This window comes from Arachis hypogaea, chromosome 4, assembly GCF_003086295.3.
Source record: "Arachis hypogaea cultivar Tifrunner chromosome 4, arahy.Tifrunner.gnm2.J5K5, whole genome shotgun sequence".
Classification (NCBI taxonomy): domain Eukaryota; kingdom Viridiplantae; phylum Streptophyta; class Magnoliopsida; order Fabales; family Fabaceae; genus Arachis; species Arachis hypogaea.
Genome location: NC_092039.1, coordinates 55,400,081 through 55,409,050, shown reverse-complemented (window position 1 = coordinate 55,409,050; position 8,970 = coordinate 55,400,081). Strand labels below are relative to the sequence as shown.

At 38.5% G+C, this 8,970-nt stretch overlaps 1 non-coding gene across 1 annotated transcript; it reads left to right on the top strand.

Moving 5' to 3' along the window:
* The first annotated feature begins 2,358 nt into the window (after positions 1-2,358).
* Positions 2,359-2,466, top strand: LOC112799407 (small nucleolar RNA R71). Its single transcript, XR_003200989.1, has one exon. It is a non-coding gene; the product is annotated as a small nucleolar RNA R71 (small nucleolar RNA).
* The last annotated feature ends 6,504 nt before the right edge of the window (positions 2,467-8,970 follow it).

Sequence of the window (8,970 nt, the reverse complement as noted above, 5' to 3'; positions counted from 1 at the left end):
AACATCTATGAAGATCAGTATTAATCAGATGAGCGGGGCTTTTAGCTTTTTGCCTCTGAACAGTTTTGGCATCTCACTCTATCCTTTGAAATTCAGAATGATTGGCTTCTTTAGGAACTCAGAATCCAGATAGTGTTATTGATTCTCCTAGTTAAGTATGTTGATTCTTGAACACAACTACTTATTGAGTCTTGGCCGTGGCCCAAAGCACTCTGTCCTCCAGTATTACCACCGGATACATACATGCCACAGACACATAATTGGGTGAACCTTTTCAGATTGTGACTCAGCTTTGCTAGAGTCCCCAACTAGAGGTGTCCTTTTCTGGCGTTTAACGCCGAGTTGTTGCCCTTTTCTGGCATTTAACGCCAGTCTGGTGCCCCTTTCTGGCGTTAAACGCCCAGAATGGTGCCAGACTGGGCGTTAAACGCCCATCTGCTAGCCTTACTGGCGTTTAAACGCCAGTAGGTCCTTCCTCCAGGGTGTGCTTTTTTCTTTCTGTTTTTCTTTCTGTTTTTGCTTTTTCAATTGATTTTGTGACTTCTCATGATCATCAACCTACAGAAAACATTAAATAACAAAGGAAAATAGATAAAATATAACATTGGGTTGCCTCCCAACAAGCGCTTCTTTAATGTCATTAGCTTGACAGTGGGCTCTCATGGAGCCTCACAGATGCTCAGAGCAATGTTGGAACCTCCCAACACCAAACTTAGAGTTTGAATGTGGGGGTTCAACACCAAACTTAGAAGTTGGTTGTGGCCTCCCAACACCAAACTTAGAGTTTGACTGTGGGGGCTCTGTTTGACTCTGTTTTGAGAAGAGCTCTTCATGCTTCCTCTCCATGGTGACAGAGGGATATCCTTGAGCCTTGAACACAAAAGATTCTTCATTCACTTGAATGATCAATTCTCCTCTATCAACATCAATCACAGCCTTTGCTGTGGTTGGGAAGGGTCTGCCAAGGATGATGGATTCATCCATGCACTTCCCAGTCTCTAGGACTATGAAATCAGCAGGGATGTAATGGTCTTCAACCTTTACTAGAACATCCTCTACAAGTCCATAAGCTTGTTTTCTTGAGTTGTCTGCCATCTCTAGTGAGATTTTTGCAGCTTGCACCTCAAAGATCCCTAGCTTCTCCATTACAGAAAGAGGCATGAGGTTTACACTTGACCCTAAGTCACACAAGGCCTTCTTGAAGGTCATGGTGCCTATGGTACAAGGTATTGAAAACTTCCCAGGATCCTGTCTCTTTTGAGGTAATTTCTGCCTAGACAAGTCATCCAGTTCTTTGGTGAGCAGAGGGGGTTCATCCTCCCAAGTCTCATTACCAAATAACTTGTCATTTAGCTACATGATTGCTCCAAGGTATTTAGCAACTTGCTCTTCAATGACATACTCATCTTCTTCAGAGGAAGAATACTCATCAGAGCTCATGAATGGCAGAAGTAAGTCCAATGGAATCTCTATGGTCTCATTTTGAGCCTCAGATTCCCAGGGTTCCTCATTGGGGAACTCATTGGAAGTCAGTGGACGTCCATTGAGGTCTTCCTCAGTGGCGTTCACTGCCTCTTCCTCCTCTCCAAATTCAGCCATGTTGATGGCTTTGCACTCTCCCTTTGGATTTTCTTCTGTATTGCTTGGAAGAGTACTAGGAGGGAGTTCAGTAATTTTCTTGCTCAGCTGATCCACTTGTCCCTCCAAATTTCTAATGGAGGATCTTGTTTCAGTCATGAAACTTTGAGTGGTTTTGATTAGATCAGAGACCATGGTTGCTAAATCAGAGGTGTTCTGCTTAGAATTCTCTGTTTGTTGCTGAGAAGATGATGGAAAAGGCTTGCCATTGCTAAACCTGTTTCTTCCACGATTATTGTTGTTGAAACCTTGTTGAGGTCTCTGTTGATCCTTCCATGAAATATTTGGATGATTTCTCCATGAAGGATTATAGGTGTTTCCATAGGGTTCTTCCATGTAATTCACCTCTTCCATTGAAGGGTTCTCAGGATCATAAGCTTCTTCTTCAGATGAAGCTTCCTTAGTACTGCCTGGTGCATTTTGCATTCCAGATAGAATTTGAGAAATCAAATTGACTTGCTGAGTCAATATCTTGTTCTGAGCCAATATGGCATTCAGAGTATCAATCTCAAGAACTCCTTTCTTCTGATTAGTCCCATTGTTCACAGGATTCCTTTCAGAAGTGTACATGAATTGGTTATTTGTAACCATTTCAATTAGATCTTGAGCTTCTGCAGGCGTCTTCTTCAGATGAAGAGATCCTCCAGCAGAGCTATCCAAAGACATCTTGGACAGTTCAGACAGACCATCATAGAAAATACCTATGATGCTCCGTTTAGAAAGCATATCAGAGGGACACTTTCTGATTAATTGTTTGTATCTTTCCCAAGCTTCATAGAGGGATTCTCCTTCTTTCTGTCTGAAGGTTTGGACTTCCATTCTAAGCTTACTCAATTTTTGAGGTGGAAAGAACTTTGCCAAGAAGGCATTGACCAGCTTTTCCCAAGAGTTCAGGCTTTCTTTAGGTTGTGAGTCCAACCATATTCTAGCCCTGTCTCTTACAGCAAAAGGGAATAGCATAAGTCTGTAGACCTCAGGGTCAACCCCATTAATCTTGACAGTGTCACAGATTTGCAAGAATTCAGCTAAAAACTGATGAGGATCTTCCAATGGAAGTCCATGAAACTTGCAATTCTGTTGCATTAGAGAAACTAATTGAGGCTTAAGCTCAAAGTTGTTTGCTCCAATGGCAGGGATAGAGATGCTTCTCCCATAGAAGTCGGGAGTAGGTGCAGTAAAGTCACCAAGCACCTTCCTTGCATTGCTGGCATTGTTGTTGTTTTCGGCTGCCATAGGTTCTTCTTCTTTGAAGACTTCTGTTAGGTCCTCTACAGAGAATTGTGCCTTAGCTTCTCTTAGCTTTCGCTTCAAGGTCCTTTCAGGTTCAGGATCAGCCTCAACAAGAATGCTTTTGTCTTTGCTCCTGCTCATATGAAAGAGAAGAGAACAAGAAAATATGGAATCCTCTATGTCACAGTATAGAGATTCCTTGAGGTGTCAGAGGAAAAGAAAAATGGAAGGAAGAGTTAGAAAATTCGAACTTATCAAGAAAGATGGAGTTCGAATTATGCATTAAGGAATAGTGTTAGTCCATAAATAGAAGGATGTGAGAAGAGGGGAAGAAATTTTCGAAAATTAAGTAAAAGATTTTGAAAACATTTTGAAAAACACTAATTGATTTTCGAAAACTGATGCCAAGGCATCTTAGGCTAGTTTCACTAGCATTTTTCTGTTAGTTTTAGTTGTTTTATGCATTTTCTTGAGCTTAAAGTAACCAAGAATGGTTAAATGAATAACAAAGCAATGAACCATCCAAACAGTATGATTTTGATGTAAATTTCATGAGTTTTTAGTTATATTACTTGAATGCTATGAATGGAAGATTTCTCATGAAATTTTGCAAGACTTTGATGCAGTTGTTTGGATGATTTCAGGGAAGAAGAGGTTAGGCAAGGAAGCAACAAAATCAATAAAGGAAGCTTGAATATCACATGTGGAGTTTAAGCTCCAGTTTAAGCTCCAGTTTAAGCAGTTTAAGCTTAAACTGGAGCTTAAACGCCAAAATCAGGAAAAGCTGAAAGTGGCGTTTAACCTCCAGTTTAACCTTAAACTGGAAGTTAAACGCCAGAATTGAGAAATGCACCAGGGAGCATTCCCACGTTTAAGCTCCAGTTTAACCTTAAACTGGAGCTTAAACGTGTTCGACTATTTTTTTTCTCCTCCAGGGTTGCTTTCTCATTTCCACATTTAAGCTTCAGTTTAACCTTAAATTGGAGCTTAAACGTGTTCGACCAAATTCACACTCCAGGGTTGCTTTCTCATTTCCACGTTTAAGCTCCAGTTTAAGCTTAAACTGGAGCTTAAACGTGTTCGACCATTCCACACTCCGTAGTTGCTTTCTTCCATTTCCACGTTTAAGCTTCAGTTTAACCTTAAACTGAAGCTTAAACGTGTTCGACCATTCCACCCTCCAGGATTGCTTTCTTCCATTTCCACGTTTAAGCTTCAGTTTAACCTTAAACTGAAGCTTAAACGTGTTCGACCATTCCACCCTCCAGGATTGCTTTCTTCCATTTCCACGTTTAAGCTTCAGTTTAACCTTAAACTGAAGCTTAAACTGCAACTTAAACACCACTATTTGAAAAGGTTTCTGGGCCAAAGATATTGCAGTTTAAGTAGCATTTGAGCACAAACATTAACTTAAACGTACTCTGGTATGAAACCCAATTGAATATCATGGTTTATGGGATTGGGCCTGAAGAATTGATGAGTCTGGAATTTCAATTTTTTGAGTCATGTGTCATTACTTGATTATCACTAAGTTGGCTCAATGAATGTTACAGAATTGGATCAGCAGCCTCATCAGGATTATGGATCATAAACCCAAGGCAAAAGGAAATCAGGGAAAGGCCTCAAAGCCCAAGAAACACAACAGAAGCTCAATTTAGAAAGTGTATAAATAGGATAGAATTTAAGTTAGTAAGGACTTTTTGGGATCATATTTCTCGTTTTCATACTTTTTGTAATTGAATTCAGAGCTATGACTCACTAAACCCCTTTCATTGGGTTAGGGAGCTCTATTGTAATTCAATGAATCAATAATAGTTTTTATCTTCTTCTTCAATCTTTTCTCTTGAATTTTGTTAGAAAGCTTCTCGATCTAATTCCATTGGTTAGTTGTCTTGGGAAAGAAACTATCCATAATTGGAAGCCTTCGGAACCTTGGGAAAGGAATGGAGGATTCATGCTAGAGAAGTTTTCTCACAGTGAATTGGATTGGGGTTTGGATGGATATTGTGACATGTAATCCTACCAAATTGTGGTTCATGAAACTGTGTGGTATAATCAGTGATCAAGCATCATCTCTTCTTATGAACATTTAAACCAAGGGATTGGGAATTTGTTTGTTTTTAGAGAGAATTGGTGAGCCAAGGAATTGGGATCCAATCATATAAGATTGCCAAGCAAAATTTAATGAATGCATTGGTTGAGGAAGGGATAAGAATGTTTTGATTCGGAGATCTCAATATCTCCTGAAACCCAATGAATTCCCCATTTCTGATCTACCAGTTTCTCTTTATATTCTGCAATTAAATTCATGCAATCACCCCGATCCCTTTTTAATTTCAGCAATTTAGCTTCTCGCTCTTTAGTTCATGCAATTTAAGATTCCGTAATTCTCATCTAAATCTTGATTCCGCTCAACTAGAACACACTTCTAATCCGAATTGCTCACTCAACCAATCCTTGTGGGATTCGACCTCACTCTATTGTGAGTTTTTACTTGACGATAACCGGTGCACTTGCCGGAAGGAATTTTTGCCGATTGTGCAATTTCCTAAAATCGTAGCATCAAAAACCAAGAGTGGAAAAGAAATCAAGTGATTTTTGAAAAAGATTTTGAAATTAAAAATCAAAAAGATTTGATTGAAAACTATTTTTGAAAAAGATGTGATTAAAAAGATATGATTTGAAAAATATTTTAAAAAGATTTAATTTTGAAAATTAATGACTTGGCTATCAAGAAAAGATATGATTCAAACATTAACCTTTCTCATCAAAAAAGACAACATACTTGAAATATTGAATCAAATCATTAATTGATAGCAAGTATCTTTGAAAATGGAAAGAAATTGATTTTGAAAAAGATTTGATTGAAAAAAAATTGATTTGAAAAAGATTTGATTTTGAAAAGATTTTGAAAACAAAAAAAAAATTGATTTGAAAATAAAATCTTCCCTCTTGTGCCATCCTGGCGTTAAACGCCCAGAATGGTGCACATTCTGGCGTTTAACGCCCAAAACTCTACCCTTTTGGGCGTTAAACGCCCAGCCAGGCACCCTGGCTGGCGTTTAAACGCCAGTCTGTTTTCCTCACTGGGCGTTTTGAACGCCCAGCTTTTTCTGTGCAATTCCTCTGCTGAATGTTCTGAATCTTCAATTCTCTGTATTATTGACTTGAAATGACACAAATTAAAAATATTTTTGGATTTTTAATAATAAGGAATAATCAAAAATGCAACTAAAATCAAATAACAATGCATGCAAGACACCAAACTTAGCAATTTGTATACTACTGACACCAACAAAATGAGAATGCATATGAGAAACACAAACACTCAAGTCAAGAGAATTTAAAGATCAGAGTAATGAAATCATCAAGAACAACTTGAAGATTAGTGAAGACACATGAATGAATGCAAAAAGAACAGAAACATGCAATTGACACCAAACTTAAAATGAGACTCTAGACTCAAAAAAGAAATATTTTTGGATTTTATGATTTTGTAATTTTTTTGTGTTTTTCGAAAATTAAGTGGAAAAGAAAATAAAGGTATAAAAATTCTTAATGAGAATTCCAGGAATCATGCAATGTTAGTCTAAAGCTTTAGTCTAAAGAAATTAGACATGGCTGAACAAGCTTCAGCAGGACATTGCATTCAAGAGCTAAATTGATGAAAATCAATCAGCTTTGGTGATGATAAGAACATCACTTTGAAACACTAGAATTCATTCTTAAGAACTCTGAAGAAAAATACCTAATCTAAGCAACAAGATGAACCGTCAGTTGTCCAAACTCAACAATCCTCGGCAACGGCGCCAAAAACTTGGTGGACGAAATTGTGATCACTACAACTTCGCACAACTAACCAGCAAGTGCACTGGGTCGTCCAAGTAATAAACCTTACGCGAGTAAGGGTCGATCCCACAGAGATTGTTGGTATGAAGCAAGCTATGGTCACCTTGTAAATCTTAGTCAGGCAAACTCAAATGGTGATGGATGATGAATAAAACATAAAGATAGAGATAGAGATACTTATGTAATTCATTAGTGGGAATTTCAGATAAGCGTATGAAGATGCTTTGTCCCTTCCGTCTCTTTGCTTTCCTACTGTCTTCATCCAATCCTTCTTACTCCTTTCCATGGCAAGCTGTATGCAAGGGTTTCACCGTTGTCAGTGGCTACCTCCCATCCTCTCAGTGGAAATGTTCAACACACCCTGTCACGGCACGGCTATCCATCTATCGGTTCTCAATCAGGTCGGAATAGAATCCAGTGATTCTTTTGCGTCTGTCACTAACGCCCAGCCTTCAGGAGTTTGAAGCTCGTCACAGTCATTCAATCATTGAATCCTACTCAGAATACCACAGACAAGGTTTAGACCTTCCAGATTCTCTTGAATGCCGCCATCAGTTCTAGCTTATACCACGAAGATTCCGGTTAAAGAATCCAAGAGATATCCACCCAATCTAAGGTAGAACGGAGGTGGTTGTCAGGCACACGTTCATAGATGAGAATGATGATGAGTGTCACGGATCATCACATTCAACAAGTTGAAGAACAAGTGATATCTTAGAACAAGAAGAAGCGGAATTGAATAGAAGAACAATAGTAATTGCATTAATACTCGAGGTACAGCAGAGCTCCACACCTTAATCTATGGTGTGTAGAAACTCCACCGTTGAAAATACATAAGAACAAGGTCTAGGCATGGCCGTGAGGCCAGCCTCCCAATGATCTAAGATAGCATAAGAATGAAGATAGCTACCAAGATGATCTAAGAACTAGACGTCCAAAGATCCAAAGATGAAAATACAATAGTAAAAGGTCCTACTTATAGAGAACTAGTAGCCTAGGGTTTACAGAGATGAGTAAATGACATAAAAATCCACTTCCGGGCCCACTTGGTGTGTGCTTGGGCTGAGCATTGAAGCATTTTCGTGTAGAGACTTCTCTTGGAGTTAAACGCCAGCTTTTGTGCCAGTTTGGGCGTTTAACTCCCATCCTTGTGCCAGTTCCGGCGTTTAACGCTGGGAATTCTGATGGTGACTTTGAACGCCGGTTTGGGCCATCAAATCTTGGTCAAAGTATGGACTATCATATATTGCTGGAAAGCCCAGGATGTCTACTTTCCAACGCCATTGAGAGCGCGCCAATTGGGCTTCTTTAGCTCCAGAAAATCCACTTCGAGTGCAGGGAGGTCAGAATCCAACAGCATCTGCAGTCCTTTTTAGTCTCTGAATCAGATTTTTGCTCAGGTCCCTCAATTTCAGCCAGAAAATACCTGAAATCACAGAAAAACACACAAACTCATAGTAAAGTCCAGAAAAGTGAATTTTAACTAAAAACTAATAAAAATATACTAAAAACTAACTAGATCATACTAAAAACATACTAAAAACAATGCCAAAAAGCGTACAAATTATCCGCTCATCAGTACGCATCCTTGCACGAAGTCACCGTTGTGCGTACGCATGCGTCACTATGCGTACGCACCTTTGCAGCAGCTTCCAAACTCCATTTTCTTCATGATTTCTCCTTTTTGGATGCTCTTTTTTCACTTCTTCAACCCAAACTTGCCTTGAAAACCTGAAATCATCACAAAACTATCAAGGCACCAAATAGGATTAAAGTGAATAAAATTGGCTAAATTAAGCACAAAAGAGCATGTTTTCACTTTTAAGCACAATTTAGGAAGAAATCTCAAAAGCATGCTATTTAGGTGAATAAATTTGGGTTTATGTGATGAAATTCACTCAAATCAAACCAAATATATCATCAAATATAGATTCATCAGTTCTCCCACACTTAAACAATAGCATGTCCTCATGCTACACAACCAAAGGAGATGAATGAAAGGGTAAACGATTTATTCAATGCAACTATTATATGCATGCCACTATGCTAAATGCTATCTATATATACCTACTATGATTTCGATTGAGTTTGGTAAAAAAAGCAAACAAGAGAATCTCAATCAATCCAAAAATAAAAAATTAGGGCTAAGACAAGAAAATATAGCAATATGCTCAATTTGCAAAGATTTGATTTGAAATTTTCAAAATTCAGTTCAACAACTTGTAAGAAGACATAAGATAAAGGAAACATAGA